Source organism: Cetorhinus maximus, chromosome 8 (assembly GCF_964194155.1).
Source record: "Cetorhinus maximus chromosome 8, sCetMax3.hap1.1, whole genome shotgun sequence".
NCBI lineage: Eukaryota > Metazoa > Chordata > Chondrichthyes > Lamniformes > Cetorhinidae > Cetorhinus > Cetorhinus maximus.
In genome coordinates, this window is record NC_135886.1 from 117,970,869 (window position 1) to 117,987,617 (window position 16,749).

Sequence of the window (16,749 nt, forward strand, 5' to 3'; positions counted from 1 at the left end):
TGCTGTGCTGTCAGCTCAGGCACAGGCATTCTCCTAACCCGCACTGCAAGGCTGGACTGTTAGCTTCAACCATGGGGGAGACTGGTCCAAACTGGGATGCTGACATCACAAGGGGCTGTGAGCACCTCCACCAGTGACAGCTCCACGGCTTTAGCAAGGAGATTGTACAATGTGCCCAGTTGTTCAACTCTTCTACAGTCCACTAAAACGCTCATTAGTTTGCAGTCTTTACCTGAAGGACAAAAAGTTCAGGACCGTTTGGTGGCACTTTGGTGCCTCAGCGTTGCTTGAGCGGGCAGATAAGCTAGAGGCCCGACTCGGAGCATTACATTGTGGCTGTGTCTGAGCTGTCTCAGCTATGGAGGAATGGTCACTTTATACAGGTTTCCCTAATGTGTGGCAGCTTCCCTCCACCCCACCCTGCACATACTTGTGCACTACCATCAATCACAGTGCAGCCCTTGGCCTCTCGCAAAACCTGCCTTGACCACGGTGCAGCCCTTGACCACCCCCCCCATACCCCCCACCACCACCAAGTCACCTCAACCTTCAAGTCCAAAAGGCAGCCCTGGTGAGCGCTGCACAACTTTACTGTACATTCACCTCCGAGTTCCCCTCAAAGTGCAGCCCGCCAAGTGCACGCTTTATATATTGTTGTGAAACACATCAGCGTGCAATCACGTCGATGTGCTCAGATGATCAAGTGTGGGGGATGATTCCGGTGGGCTGAGTTTATAGTTATATGCAGATGTGTTACTATGAGGTTCCTGACTTCTGGCAGTAGGAAATGTGGCCCACCATTGACAGGTGGAGCGGACGATTGCAACTGGTTTCACGATGTTGTGAAACCGATTTTTGGCTTTCTCACCACATTGTCTGCTCATGCCGCCGAACATGCCCGATGCCAGCGGGCACGGAAAATGCTGCCCTCTGTCACTTCCTTGTTTCCCATTATTAATTCCCTAGTCTCATCCTGTAAGGGACCAACATTTACTTTAACTGCTCTCTGCCATTTTATATACATATAGAAACACTTACTGTCTGTTTTATGTTTCTTGCTAGTTCACTCTCATATTCCAATCTGTTAATTTTTTTTTTTAGTCATTCTTTGCCTGTTTCTAAAATTTTCACAATCTCTGGCTGGCCTAACACAAATTTTTGCAGCATTATGTATTTTTATTTATTTTTTTCACAGGATTTGGGCACCACTGACTATGCGTGCGAAGTGTGCCACATAGTGTGGCATTGGCACCAAATGCTGCCTTGCCCATGCTCATCTCTAATTGCCCTTGAGAAGGTGGTGATTAGCCACCTTCTGGAACCACTACAGTCCATGTGGTGTAGGTACTCCCAAGGTGCTGTTAGAGGGGAGTTCCAGGATTTTGACCCAGCAACAGAGAAGGAAGAGCGATATAGTTCCAAGTTGGGATGGTGTGTGGCTTGGAGAGGAACCTGTAGCTGCTGCCCTATCTAGGGGATAGAGGCTGCAAGTTTGGAAGGTATTGAAGGAGGCTAGGCATGTTAGTGCAATGCACCTTGTATATGGTATACATTGCTGCCACTGTGTGCTGCTGTGGAGGGAGTGAAAGTTTAAAGTGCTGGATGGGATGCCAATCAAGAGGGTTGCTTTGTCCTGGATGGTGTGGAGCTTCTTGAGTGTTATTGGAGCTTCACTCAGCCAGGAGAGTGGAAAGTATTCCATCACACTCCTGATTTGTGCCTTGTAGATGTTCACAGACTTTGAGGAGTCAGGAGGTGCGTCACTTGGTACAGAATTCCAAGCCTCTTATCTATTCTTGTAGCCACAGTATTTGTATGGCTGTCCAAGTTAAGTTTTTGGTCCATGGTAACTCCCAGAATGTTGATTGTGGAGGATTTAGCAGTGGTAATGCCATTGTATGTCAAGCGGAGATGGTTAGAATCTTTCTTGTTGGAAATGGTCATTGTCTGGCACTGTGGTGTGACTGTTACTTGCCACTTATCAGCCGAAGCCTGAATGCTGTCCAGGTCTTGCTGCATGAGAAATGGGTTGCTTCAGTATCTGAGCAGTTGCTAATGGTAATGAATGCTGTGCAATGATCAGCAATGTTACAACCAGGTGAGGAGAAGTTAAATGGCTCCCCTCTCTGCCCTCTTCGCATTTGACCGTGACTGGTTTATTTTTGTTTGAAAAGAATATGCTTATCAATTCAGTGAATACTCAACTGTTTATGCACTATGATCAAAAAGAACCAAAGGAACAGGTTTTCTTATGTTTAACAAAGGAAGAAGTTTTATTGTACTTTTTTATTCATTCATGGGGTTTGGGTGTTGCTGGCTACGCTTGAGAAGGTGCTGCCTTCTTGAACCGCTGCAGTCCATGTGGTGTAAGTACATCCACAGTGCAGTTAGGGAGGGAGTTCCAGGATTTTGACCCAGCAAACTGAAGGAACGGCGGTATATTTCCAAGTCAGGATGGTGAATGACTTGGAGGGGAACTTCCAGGTGGTGGTCTTCCAAGTGTCTGCTGCGCTTGTCCTTCTAGATGGTAGCGGTTGTGTGTTTATAATGTGCTGTCTAAGGAGCCTTGGCAAGTTCCTGCAATGCATCGTGTAGATGATACACACTGCTGCTACTATGTGTCAGTGATGAAGGGAGTGAATGTTTGTGGATGTGGTGCCAATCAAGCGGGCGGCTTTGTCCTGGATGGTGTCAATTTTCTTGAGTATTGTTGGAGCTGCACTCATCCAGGCAAGTGGAGAGTATTCTATCACACTCCTGACCTGTGCCTTGTAAATTGTGGACAGGCTTTGGGGAGTCAGGAAGTGAGTTACTCGCCACAGGATTCCTAGCATCTGACCTGCTCTTGTGGCCACAGATATAAGCAAAATAATAAAATACACACCGACTTAGACACACACACACAAACTCAAAGTTTACACAAACACAAATACAGAATAGGGAAGAATAAGTTAGCCAAATTAGTGTCCGTAAAAATAGTTTAAAATAATATATAGTCTGTAGTTTGGTGACTTGGCTGGCTTCAGGCTGAATTCGATGTTCTAGATGCTTCTGATTCAAAGATGGAGACAACTGAGATGGTTGTTCTTCGGGAGACGGTAGTGCTGGGTTGGATTCTTTTTAGAAATCTCTGTCTGCAGGAGGGTGTCCCTCGATGATCACAGTTAGCAAAAAAGCGTCAAAGCTTACCTGGTGAGTCGAAGGAATAAAGAGACATGAGAGACCCCATTTAGGTCTAAGCATCTTGTCCTCAGTTCTGTTGAGAAAACATGTGCTTAAAACATACAAAGGGTTGGCATGTCATGTGATCATCCTTCTCCAACTGCTAGGGAGATTCAAAAAAGGACTTTGTCCGTGTATTTCAAAGTTCACTTGATTAGCTTCTGTCCAGAAGCTAACATAGCCAGGGTCCCATTGTCCAAGTGATTAGTCTTAATAGCCCATCTCCAAAAGTTGAATAGCTCAGGTGATTGTCATAGGTGCCTTACTATTGAGACAGGAGATGTGAGTCCTTCACACTCCCCTGAAGTCATTGTCTTTGATTCTCTTGCAGACAGACTGACTCTACTTCAATGAACTGGAATGTGGAATGTATAGTAATGCAAATTGGGGTTAGTCATCTTGGGTTCTGAGTTCAAATCGCTTTAGTCTCTGTGTTTTTAAAAAGTTTGTTTTTAAAAAGTTCAATTCAGATTTCCAGCCAGTGGATTAAAAATCATTATTTGGCATAAAGTACATCTGTATGACAGCAAACATTCACTTCTGACCTTATGTTGGAGCTAAGGTTCATAATGAATCAGGCCTCCTACCAATAGAAAGGCATTCCACCCGTAGCTTACTTATCACCTGCCTGGAATTAAATCTGGCCCTTTAACATCATGATAAATTAATGTCCTTTGAATAACCTTTGCCTCACCAGTCCAGACCAGAATATACCAGATGTGTTTTGCAAGAACTGTCTATAATCATATTGTATTTACATTCTTTCCTGGTTTCCTTTTCTTCTTGCTAGGGAATTAGTCTCTCATGGTGCTAATTTCTATTATGTAATTAATCCATGTCATTATTGTTTGTCTCAGTGTAGCAGTCTCACATATCCCATCAAAAGGAAACCAGGATATGTATTTTCATAATACTGCTTTCTCTATTTGCCTGCTTAATTTTTATAAATGTTTCCCTGATTATGCATACAACTGAAATATGAGTGTAAACTCATAAGTAGTGAATTAGCCCAGAATTTTCTGAAATGTTGGAGTGTAACTATGCTGTTTTTTCCCCCAAGTAACTTTACGAATGACTGATTTATACTTACTTTACACCAAAATGTTTCTGTGGGTGAATTTTCTTGACTTCCAAAATACATTCGCTGAAATCTTTTGCTGCTCATTAACATAGCTACACTCCCTAAACAGCAGAGCAGCTCGTGCATAAATAATGCACTAATCTAGATTTCCGTCCAAAATTTAGACATCACATGGTCTAGAATAACCTGATATCAACATAACATATTCCTGGAGTTTGGTAATAATGTTATTTGTGATTTTATTTTCATTTTTCTTGTTTTACTGAAATCAGCACTATACTTTAGCCAAGGTGCTGTCAGTCTCAGAATACCCAAAATATTTTCAAATCCCCCCACCCCATCACTCCATCAGCAAATTCAAAAGGACTAAGCCGCTGGAATGATTTTGCCAACAGCAATGTGAGTGCATAATAATAGGAGATGAAGAGGAGCAGCAGAGACATGAAACTCAGAGTGAGACAGCACGGCAGAAGACAAGCTTTCTTCCAGTAGGTTATGCTCTTCTTGGAGATTGGGGCAGTGACACATGACTACGGCACCACAAAGGGAAGCTTTACTCTGCAACTGGTTGTGCTGTACTAAACCGGGCATGAATAATGCACCCTTTGATCGGTGTACTTGTGCCAGCAGTAGTGAGTGAATTGTGAAGCTAGTCTCCCCACACTGTGGGTGAAATCATCCCAGATTTGCTCCAAGTGCGGAAAAGGCAGGGCAATGGCACTAGGTCATAAGGCTCATTTGGAGAGCCGGTGCAGACACGACGGGCCGAATGGCCTCCTTCTGTGCCGCTAGAATTCTGTGATCCTGGTGTAAAACCTGTCGTTTTACCCATCGGCCGCAATGGCAGGTATTCACATCATATCGTCCCCTTCCCAGTGCCTGATTAATAATGTACTTACAGGAACCATGCCGGATCGCTGGCGGAGTGGCATCTGATTCACCCACCTCGCCATCACCTCAGGCCTTCCATATCCAAGCACCATATTTAAAGGGCGTCCCGGCACAGGTCGCCTGTGGAGGCCTGGAAGGAGCCACTGGTATAAAAATTGAGCGCCACAGCCACTTTCATGGTCACTGGTAATGAATGCCCTCCATGTCCCCATAGCACCAAATCTTGCAGCAGATGACCAACCAGTTCCCTGGGCATGCACGGTCCTCAGTGACACTGGTTCTCAGTCATCTGCAGGAATGACAAGCGTTAACTATAGACCCTGGGTCTAGCAAAGTGTCTTTGAGCAATGGTTCTCGGTGGATCTTCAGCTGCATGCCCAGCAGGCCCTGCCACCCCTTCATTTTCAGAAAGATGCTCCTCCCTTTGCTGAACCAAGTGCCTCCGCCGCTCTCTTTCTCCATGATGACTGTGGCATTAGTGGCATTTCCTGTCCTCACCCTGATCCAGAAAATTGTGTGACTTATGCTTCAAATTTCCAACCATCCAATATCTTTACATGATCAATCTTTGACTCTTCCCTCTCCTTCCTAGACTTCTGTCTCACTATCTCTGTGAGTGGGCTGGGAAATGATAGCTTTTGCCCACTGTTCTGATAGCCACCTGAATTATAATCTTTCCCACCTTGGTCTTTCAATACTCCATTCCTTTCCCCCAGTTTGTCCATCGCATATATTCTGGCGATGATACCAGTGCTTCGGAAATGTCTTCAGCTAAAGATTCCACTCCACAAGGTTGACAGGACTCTTCTCTTGGTCCATCCAACTTTCTAGCCCTCTATCCCTCAACCCATCCTCCTGCCCCCATAAGCATGATGGGGACCCTTGCTCTCACTGTCTACCTGCCAGCCTTCATGCTTAACAGATGACCTTTCATGATGCAAAATGGGCACCTCTGGATCTGATATGGTGGGAAGCCTGTGTGCGCTGATTCTGCACCAGAAAAGCCAGACCTGTCATATTGTTTAGAGTTTCTTTCTAGTCATCCAGGGCACAAGCCTGAAAAAGGTATTAGGACCTTTGCGTACGCAAATACTGGGTTTGATGTACCATACATGCTGTGATCAGCTTCTTAGGCTCTAAGCAGCCAAACCTAAGATCCTTAAAAGGGACTGCTAAAGGCTGATAACTGAAAGCAAGGTGCTAACTTTATTACTTTTATCACTGTGGAGCCCGGAGGGTAGGAATGTTCCTCTTTTTATGAATTTTGTTATCTTTTATGAACAAAGGCTAGCAGTAATACATCACTAAGGCGGTCCTCTCAGTGCAAGTGAATGGTAGTCATAACTGATTTAGGAATTACCACAGTGAGTCTGTGCGCAATCCAATGTCAATGAATGCAATACTCTTATTATTCGTACCAGAATTATGATCTACACAGAAATTGTAAGATTCCAATATTAAATCAAACCCCACATCTAGACTCCACTTCCATAACATCCGATAAACATTCTTGTCAATGTAAATTCCATGGGCGGATTGAGTTTTTAATTGCAGGAGGGGTAGAGTTGCTTTACACATTGAAAATGGTGTTCCTGGACGCTATCACTGGATCCCAACACCTCCGGGATGATTAAGGCAATTTTCAAAGAAAGGGTTGGCGGAATGATCCAGGAGCCCACTCGTCTGCAATATAACGGCCCATTAAACTTCTCAGGGAGCCTGTTAAGGGGCCAGGCAAGGTCAGGAGCCGATTTTTCAAAGTGGAAATCACCAAATTTCAACAGAGTGGTACACACTAGTTTTTTTTTAAACCTGAAAAATTGTTGCCACCAGGGATTTCGCTGCGAGATCAGGCACAGTACTGTTTGCTGGCCTTATGGTCAATTCTCTGAGTGCTGAGACATCTGGCCCTCCGAATTCCTGCCTCTTCTATTGTGCAAGGGAATGGCAGGCCCTGTCATGGTTGCCATGTACCTTTAATGCTCCTACTTCAACAGGCATCTCCTCACAGAGCTCAGTGCCACTAATTGGGCACCAAGCTCGCCTCCGGCCCAGTTAGGACATTAACATTTGAAGACTGCGTCACATGAGGGTCAGGACCAAAGGTTTTGAGTTCCAGGTCCCGATTTGAAAACCAAGCCCCATGTTCCTGAAAATCTACGCAGAATCTCTCTGTAACTAAATAATTCCATATCTATATAATAAATGCAACAGACTCACAGACTGAATATCTTTTTCAGATGACTTTTCAGTGCCAAAATGGAATTAAAGCAAATATTATACATGCACATAAACTGGAAAGCAATGTTTAAGTAGCTCCTTAGCTGAACAAATAATCAAGAGAACGTGAAAGGTAGTCATTTAAAAAGTGGTGTTCCATCAGTACAAATATTCAGATTCAAAAGAATGCAATGTTATACACTAGGCTTGATTTTCTTTCCTATTGGTTTCAGAGTCTGACAGTACTTTGTTTAAGTTTCGTGCAGGCCTCAGCGATCAAAGTGTCAATGAAGCTCATGTGAAAAAGCACTGCTGCTGAATTACGTTCAGATTACCTACAGATTCTGCAGCACCTCATTTTTGGGGTATAAATCTGCACCAGTGTATTATTTGTGTAAATGCTGGAAACTTGTGTGAGCTTGTCCTTTGCAGTGGGAGAGTGGCAGGTCTGAAAAACAGTTGAGGTTTTCGGCAAATTATCTTTTAAGCAGTGCACATGATTGAGCAAAACTATGCAGAGCAAAGCTGCAGCGTAAATTTAGTTACATGCAAATTTCTACGGAAATTCAACTCCATTTTGATATCATTCTGCTGAAAAGTTTCAGGAAATTCCAGATCAAAAAGTTAGGATAGACGTCAGGAAGTCCTTACTTTTCACAGAGTCATTGGCCTCAGATCAGATTACCAAAACATGTCACAAACGTGGATTTAACCCTTCAAAGGGGAGCTGGATGACTTCCTGAATTGGAGAATTTCTCAAGTTAGACAGTAGGTGGCAGGGTACTTGCAATCATTCCATTAGCAATTTTCTTGGCATCCATTTGGCTTGTTTGATCACCTTCAGGATCCAGAGAAGAATTTCCCAGAGCTTTTTTCCTCAAATATATTTGAGGAGAATGCTTCTCCCAAAGGACTGTGTAGAGATGGGTTGATGATTGCGCGTACGGTTGGCACAGGCTACATTTTGACTTTTCCTGATTTTTTTGAGATATTAAACTGCTTAAAATAAATAATCAGCATCTCCCTTAAAAACGCAAGTAAAGTAATAGCTCTCTGCCTAACAGCACCGTGGGTGAACCTAACACAACTTAGACTGCAGCGGTTCAAGGCTACGGTTGACCACCACCATCTCAAGGGCAACACATACGCCCCATGAACAAATTTTAAATATTCTGACAGAAATTCACTCACAAATATGGTGAACAGTAGCCTCCAGACTTTGATTATTTGTGTGTCATCTGCATTTCAGGCTAATGATAACTATCCTTCTGTAAATCGCATATATAACAGGAGGATGGGAGTACACTGTTGTTTCCTACATGGCAATAGTGACTACACTTCAAAAGTACTTAATTGGCTGTATAGTGCTTTGGGATGTCCTATGGTCATGAAAGGAGCTATACAAATGCAGGTTCTGTCTTCTTTGATACAGGAGGAAAAATAGGCAGTTATACTTCTCCACATCAACAACATTTGATGGTAACATGTCTGCAACATGACAATTCCTTCTCTTTTCAGATGTTTCAAATTCTATCAATTATTCATCACGTTTAGGGTAAGTGATTTCTTATCATTCAGATCCAATGAAACAGCTTTTTCACTTTTCAGAATTTTTATGCACGATTTGTGCTACAGGCAAACAGTGTAGGCAAATTAGAATTTGTCACTAACTGCTATATTGTGTTAAATGACTACAACTAAAAATGTTATAAAGTCAAAATGAATAAAACCTGAATTGGCTCTCACTCCCCATTATTTCCTTTCATTGTCTGGGAATGTGATATTTAACTGCTGATGGAGCTTCTGACCACTGTCTGGTTCAATATATTGGTTTTGTTTTCACTCCTTATCAGCCATTGCTTCCCACGGTTCGTCTTTCATTTATCTATTCAACATTCAGGAACATATTGCAATTTGGTTAAGTGTCTCTGTTTCCCAGCAATCTTTCACAATTCATCTGGTTTCTTTCTATTTAGTTTATTTGTTCATGCATTGTCCCAGAGTTTCCTGTATTAACTATTGCTTTGCTATTCCACTCCCATGTTTTCCTGTTCAGAGTTCTTTCTCTGCCTTCCTTTATTTTTCATTTTTGTCTCCATATTCCCAACCTATGTCTGGGGGATCATTTCATTCCTCAGCAAATTGCAGCTTGTTTGTTTCCATACATTCTGTGTATATTGCTTACCCCATTTATGTATAAAATTGTATCCAGTTTTCCATTTTTTAATCAGGCCATACTTCATAGCCTAGGGCGACATTAAATGATTCCTCACCCCGGACGCTGGGAGGCAGGAGGTGATTTAATCACAAGAGAAAGCGCAGTGTGGAGAGCCCAGCCCCTCCCCCTCCTGACTCCACTACCACCGCCCCCACCCCCCCAACCCACCACCTGATGAAGTCAGGGGCAGGGAAAGTCAAGGTCAGCTTTCCTGCCCTTAAGTCAATTGAGGCCCTTAAGTGGCCAGTTAATGGCCCTTAAGGGCCTCTTCCTGCCGCCACTGGTATTGTGGGGGGACTGGTAGGGGGGTTGTGGCAGGGGGTCATTCTGTGCCCCACAGCAGGCTCTGATGGCAGTCAGTGGCACTGTTGGAAATGAAGATCTGCTGGCTTCTGATTGGCCAGCAGCCCTTGGAGGCGGCATCCTCACTTGCAAAGGCCTGGGAACCTCGATTTTAAGCAGGTAAATGCCTGATTAGGATTTAATCCCATCAGGGTTCCCAGAAATGGCTGCAGTGGGTTGCCACCAGCATTCTGGCCTGTGAACGAAGCCACTGCCATGGTCATTAAATTCAGTCCTAAGTCTTAGAATCATGGAATCATAGAAAGCTCTTGTGCAGAAGGAGGCTATTCAGCCCCTTGTGCCACTCCTGGCTTTATGGTAGAGCTATCCTACTCCCCTGCTCTTTCCTCAAAGCCCCATAATTCTTAAAAAAAAAGCAAAGGATCCCATTGGCTTTTTTAAGAGCCTTCTCAACTTATTCTACCACCTTCAAAGATTTTAGCACATATACCTCCAGGTCTCCCTTGTCCTACACCACTTTAAAATTGTTCCACTTAGTTCACCTCTCCTCATTCTTCCTATTAAAATGAATCACTTCACACTTAACAGTAATAGGTTTAACCTGCCATGGATCTACCCATTTCATCAGTGTCCTGCTGGAGTCTGTTACTGTCTTCCTCACTGTTTACTACATTTCTGAGCTTCATATTCTCTATAAACTTAGAAATTATGCCCCGTGTACTCAAGAGCTCTGAAATGCAGAGGGATCTGGGTGCCTTAGTGCATGAGTCGCAAAATGCAGGCTAATAGAATGTTAACATTTATTGCGAGGGGGATTGAATGCAAAAGTAGGGAAGTTATGCTTCAGTTATACAGAATACTAGTGAGACCACATCTGGAGTACTGTGTACAGCATTGGTCACCTTATTGAAAGAAGGATGTAAATGCATTGGAAGCAGTTTAGAGAAGGTTTACCAGACTAATACCTGGAATAGGCAGGTTGTCTTATGAGGAAAGGTTGGACAGGTTAGACTTGTATCTGCTGGAGTTTAGAAGAGTAAGAGGTGACTTGATTGAACCATATAAGTTCCTGAGAGGTCTTGACCGGGTGGATGTCCCCCCCCCAAACACCATCACCCCTTCCGAACTCCCTCTCTTACACCTTCCTCCCTCCTTACACCTACCTCCCCACTTGCTGCATTCTCCCCTGTTACACCCTCCTCCCCCCATACTCCCTCCTCCCCACTCCCAACCTCACCATACCCCTATTCTGGCTTTCATGCACAATGTGTGAACACTGTCATGGGCCTTTCTCTATCCTGTTATTCCATGTTGACTGAACTTAAGGGAAGATTGTCATTGTTACAATTAATGGCCTTTTTCTCTCATGTAATTATGAAATGGCATTGTTGTAATTTACATCAAAAACATCACCATGCTATTGTGTGAGATGTTCTGCATCATACTCATCATGCGTGATTTAAGCCTCCATTTCATCCACCACAAGATGGCAATAGCTCTCCAGACCAATGTGTCATGTAATCTATTCACAGTATTCAACAAGTCTCTAACTCTATCAATAATGTTTGGTAAAATGTAATGCAAATTCATTGGGTTTAAGCTCTTAAAGTGTCTGCTTGATTCAGTGGTAGCACTCTAGTCTGTTAGTCAGGAGCTTGTGGGATCGACCCCACTCCACAACTTAGCACATAACTCAGATTGACAATTCAGTTCAGTACTGAGGTTGTGATGCATTGTCAGAGGTGGCACTTTTAGTAGGAGACGTTAAATGTTGACACTGCATGCCTGTTGAGATTAATATAAAAGCTGCAAGAGCATTATTTCAAGAATTGGTGTCCTAGCTAACATTTATTACATACATAGGGTGTGTGACACAGAAACAGGCCATTCGGTCCAACCAGTCCATACTATTTATACACCACTGGAAGAGATTAACTGCTCATTGTTCTTTGTAATAGCTTGGTGTACACAAATTGGCTGCCTACATTTCAACAGTGACTATACTTGATAATTAATTAGCTATGAAGCATCAAGGGCATCCTGAGGATGTAAAAGGCGATATATAAGTGCAACCTTTTTTTCCTTACACTTACCAGTATTTGATTAGAAGCATAAAATATATATCAGTTCACAACATTAAATCAGGAATGAAAACAAATATTCTGCTATCTTCAAGCCATAAGTTAATTGTTAAACATTGCCACACTGCTGGCAAACACAATGAATATAAATAAAAAATATTTAACTTACAATGTGAAATGTTTATTCCTTACTGGAAATGTTTCACTTCATGGAAAGCAATAACTCAAAGAAAATTGATGGCAACTGCCATAACCTGCAGGGAATAAAGATCTACTGATTCACTATGTCTAATAAGTACATCTTAATAAACATCTTTGTGTCTTTATTACACACAACACACTACTGGTGGGGACATTGCATCCTGTGGGGGAGCACAAGACAGATGGTGAATCGTTCAATCCTCCACAGAGTGAGGCCCAGGAGGTTTGAGCTCCCAGAACACACCTGTATTGGCTCCAGCAGTCTCCTGCTGGAGCCCATCAGGAAACATTGAGAAGGATTTTGGGCACCAAGAGACCACTGGGGACCCAATATACCTCATTTATGTCACTGGGAGGGAGGCTGGGAGGGCACGATGGTCAGGCCAATGGGAGAGATGTTCAGGACAGGGGAGCACTCCTAACGGTGAGCATCAAGTCCCCTGTTCCACTAAGCCCAGAAGAAAACAAGAAAATAAATGAGATGACCTGCTTAGCCCACTTAAAGAAGTTTTACTAGAGGATGCTCTCTTGCCTACTCAAAAGAGCAGGATAAACCCCAACCCAATGGAAGACCCGAGGATATAAATTGTCACAATTTTAGTTCTGATTTCCACTGGATGAGCAGGGCTAAAGACAAAAGTTAAGCCAATCTTCCCCTTTATTTGGTACCCAATGATTAAAGGTGTATTGTTGAATAAAAATGTGTATTTGTCCATTCTATTTATCACGGTCAGATGTTATATTACATGTTCAATACACTAATGAATTTTAGACAATTTCAATAATAGCGCTATGCAGTCACCATACATAAGTAACGCATTAACCAGTTTATCATGGAGTTCGAGCCCTTTGACAATTCAACAGCAACTCAACTTGTACTGTTAGTTTTGCAAAAATGAAACAAACCCACTGCTGGTTCAATTGATATTGTGTCAGTGTAAGGGCAATTATATTTGAGCCAACAGATATCTATATGGTTAACTATTAGAAAAGGCATACGATCCTTCCAGGAATCAACAGTGCAAAAACACAAGGGGGAGAATTTTTCCGATGGCGGGAGGGCCGGGCGGGAGCAGGCAGGGCAGCCCGCGAACGGCTGCGTGCCGCCATTTTACACAGGCGGGCCAATTAAGGCCCACCCAGCATAACACGCGGCCAGTAGCGCTCAGCGCTACCTGTGCAGGCGGGAGTAGGAGGGAGAGTCGGGGCCTGCACTCATTCGCACATGCACACTAAAGACTGCAGCAATCTCCCTGAGGCACGGAGCTGCCTCAGGGAGATTGAATGGATTAGAAAACTTTTAATAAATGAAGTAAATATTTATTTAAACATGTCCCCTCAAGCAGCAGTGTCACATGAGCTAGATCATGTTTGTGAAGTTAGGAAATTTTGTTTATTTATTTTATAAAAGCTTCAGGAAACCTCACCCCCGCCCGTGGATGAGGTTTCCTGAAGAATGTGAAGATCGCTTGGGCTCTTCGCCTGCCCGCCAACCCTAAGGTTGGACGGGCAGTGTTCTTAAGAAGTTTAATAGCTTTTTTAATGGCCTTAATAAGCCGTTGACATTTTGGTGGGCACATAGCTGCCTCTGGCACGCGCCCGCCGAACGAAATATCGCGCAATGACGTCGGGATGCATGACCGACGTCATCGCGCGTCATTTTACGCTAGCCACCCAACACATTTTACATGCCCCCACTCCGCCCCAACCACCCACCAAAAACACACCCGGCAGTGAGGGGCTGAAAAATCCAGCCCAGTAACTCCCTTCATCTCCTCACAGGCCACAGCAACACATACAGGGAGGCAGCACTGAAACAAAGTGAAGCTTTTGGCCATCTGTCTCCATTTTACTGCTCGTTCCTCTTCCCAACTCCAAACTCCTTCAACTTACCTGTTTGGAGTAACCCTTTCAGTACTGCAGTTGAGAACACGTCATGTGGGTCCACTTTACACCTGCCGCCACTGATTAGATGGGAAACCTGGAAATAAAATTATAATGGGGGTGGATGAATAGAAAAGCCACTGATAGACATGTTACACTTACATACGGGTTTCCCATGTGCTACTGACACAACACAAAATTGAATTAAAGTCTTGCTAAAGATGGGAAAAACAGAGATAATTTAAACTCCTCGATCAGTGGGAAATAATATGAGAAGCGGCTGATTCCCTATTTTAGTGCCTCTGGTTTTGGTGGCAGATTAAGGCCTCTGCTAGAGCCTGGCAAAAACCTCATTACCAAAAGCAAATGGGGTCAGTCCCATGGCATTCAGGGGACTCCAATGACAATTTAATCATCTTCTGAACAGGGTACTATGTAAAACTGTAATTTAAGGCAGCGAGGTTCACAAAGGTAAGAGCTTCTCTGGGTAACAAAAGGGAGGTCTATGCTGACCTGGATTTCCCTTCTCCCAGCTGCAAGATCCCCCTCCTCTCAGACTTACCTTACTACCAGCAGCCTTCTCTTGGGACCAGTGTGTAGCCCCCAGGCTGCTCAAAACTCTACCAGCCAGCTGCTGCTTCCCCCCCTGAAATAGGCAAGCAACTAAAATCTGCCAGGCTCCTGGTGAAGGCTCCCACGTGAGTTTATAAACCACTCCCACTGATTTCTGCTGTGAGTTAAAATGATTATTTGCTGTTAATAGAATTGAGATTACTTCAAGTTTGTAAACAATTGCCATCTCTACATCTTTGATGAGGGGTATTTAAAGTTAATTTCTAGTCTATATGACACCCCACACCCATATTTTGTACAATGTGTATTAAATTAATGTCAAACCTAAGATGATATATTGGCTTCTGCAGCATAATTCAGCAGAAGTCAACATAGTGAGGAAAGATGTTTTCTCGCATAAATGTGCTTGGAGCTATTTAATTATTAATGATTAAAATGTGCTCAAGCAATTGCACTCCATTACGTCAGTGTGTTCCTCTCTGAAATTCTAGATAGTTTTCCTATAATAACATAAATGATTCTGCCTTTGATTTATTAATGAAAATATTCTCTGAGCAATATCTTCTTTGTCAAAGAGTTATATATCTTTGGGAATTTTCATTTTTCTAAATTGCCAGTGGTATTTGTATTTAATAACATGTAAACATGAATGCTTTATGCCACATTGACTACAGGAATACCATTGTTAGCTGTTTGAAAACAATTGTAACTACCTCCATAAATTCCTCTCTCTGCATTTTGAACAGAAGTGCCAATTCATGTACACTGTACAACTCTCCGGTTTGGTAATCTATTGTCTGGAAACACCAGTTGTCCAGAAGTTTTTGAACAGACCCAAGCAGGTCACAGACTCACCCACTTGACACAGTGTTTGGCATTGTTTTAGTTAGAAGCAAAGACATGGAGGATACAGTATCTGGATAAGTAAAACACACAACTGGTTTGCCAGAAAATGTTGGCTAAGCTTCAAATGATTCCTGGATAAGAACTCCACATCAAGTCTTTTCCATGGGATTAAATATATGGACAGGAGGTCTCACAGCTCTCAGTAGATACCAGTATGTTACATATTACTGCTTTATAATGTTTTATCACTGTTTTACGTTTCAGATAAATACTTATATCTGTGGTGTTTTCCAGTTCACACACTTGCGGTTACGCATTCTAACATCATTCTATAATTCAGAAAATTGCAAAATCCAGAAATGACTTGATCCCAGCTATTCCAGACTTGAGAGGTTACAATATATTTTAAATAGTTTAATGTCCCCACTAAAATAGCAAAGATGTCATTTGAACATACTAAGTATTTCCTTCCTATTATTGTCATCAGCAATTTCTAGATTTAGAAAGGTTGTTATCTCTCCTCCATGCCTGAAAGCCCTAACTCTTGATGGGTTCATATTTAGGGGCACTTGGCAGTGCTTAGCCCACAAAAGTGTCACATGTAGCCAATAGGTATTGGCAGACACAACAGCTCAGTCCAATCCTATCTCCATCCAATAGACACACAGGAGCACTTTCCAGTTCAGATCAGTGATAGGCAATTAGGAGATACAACCATAGCCATTTGCTTTATTCCTCTTTCTAGTCAAGAGGCACTGAATCCAATCAGAGTAACCCTATTGTCCCCCTGGTAGTTATCAATTCATTCAGTACAAACCAAAGTTTAAAACTGGAACTTCTTGACTTGCGTGGTTCAATACCATAAAAGATGGCGTCATCACCCATTATAAACCAGGTAGAAAAAGTGTTCACAGCACAATATTGAAATGGGAGCCTTTGCTTGATGATCAGACTTCTTTTTTTCCACACACCTAGTGCTAAAGTAAAGCTTGAATTAAAGTCACTATCAGTAATCTGAGTTTCAATTGTTTGTTTACAATAAGGAGTGGCTATGACTGTATCGACAAATTCATGTCAATGCACCTTTAAGGGTCAGAAGTTTTGTTTTGATGTTCTACTGCGGGGTCGCTTTGTTCGCAAATCGGTTGCACGCTTCTCCTGTCGGCGGGTGAGTCAATAACAATATACTGCAGATGCAGAGACCAATATGAAATGAAGCACATGCAATT

The 16,749-nt window shown here is 42.9% G+C and overlaps 1 long non-coding RNA gene across 1 annotated transcript; it reads right to left on the reverse strand.

Moving 5' to 3' along the window:
• Positions 1–2,494: 2,494 nt before the first annotated feature.
• LOC144683329 (uncharacterized) lies at positions 2,495–14,726 on the reverse strand. The gene is made up of 4 exons (XR_013577238.1): positions 14,664–14,726; positions 14,111–14,198; positions 12,186–12,270; positions 2,495–3,189 (listed from the first exon to the last, which is right to left on the reverse strand). It is a non-coding gene; the product is annotated as an uncharacterized LOC144683329 (long non-coding RNA).
• Positions 14,727–16,749: the final 2,023 nt, after the last annotated feature.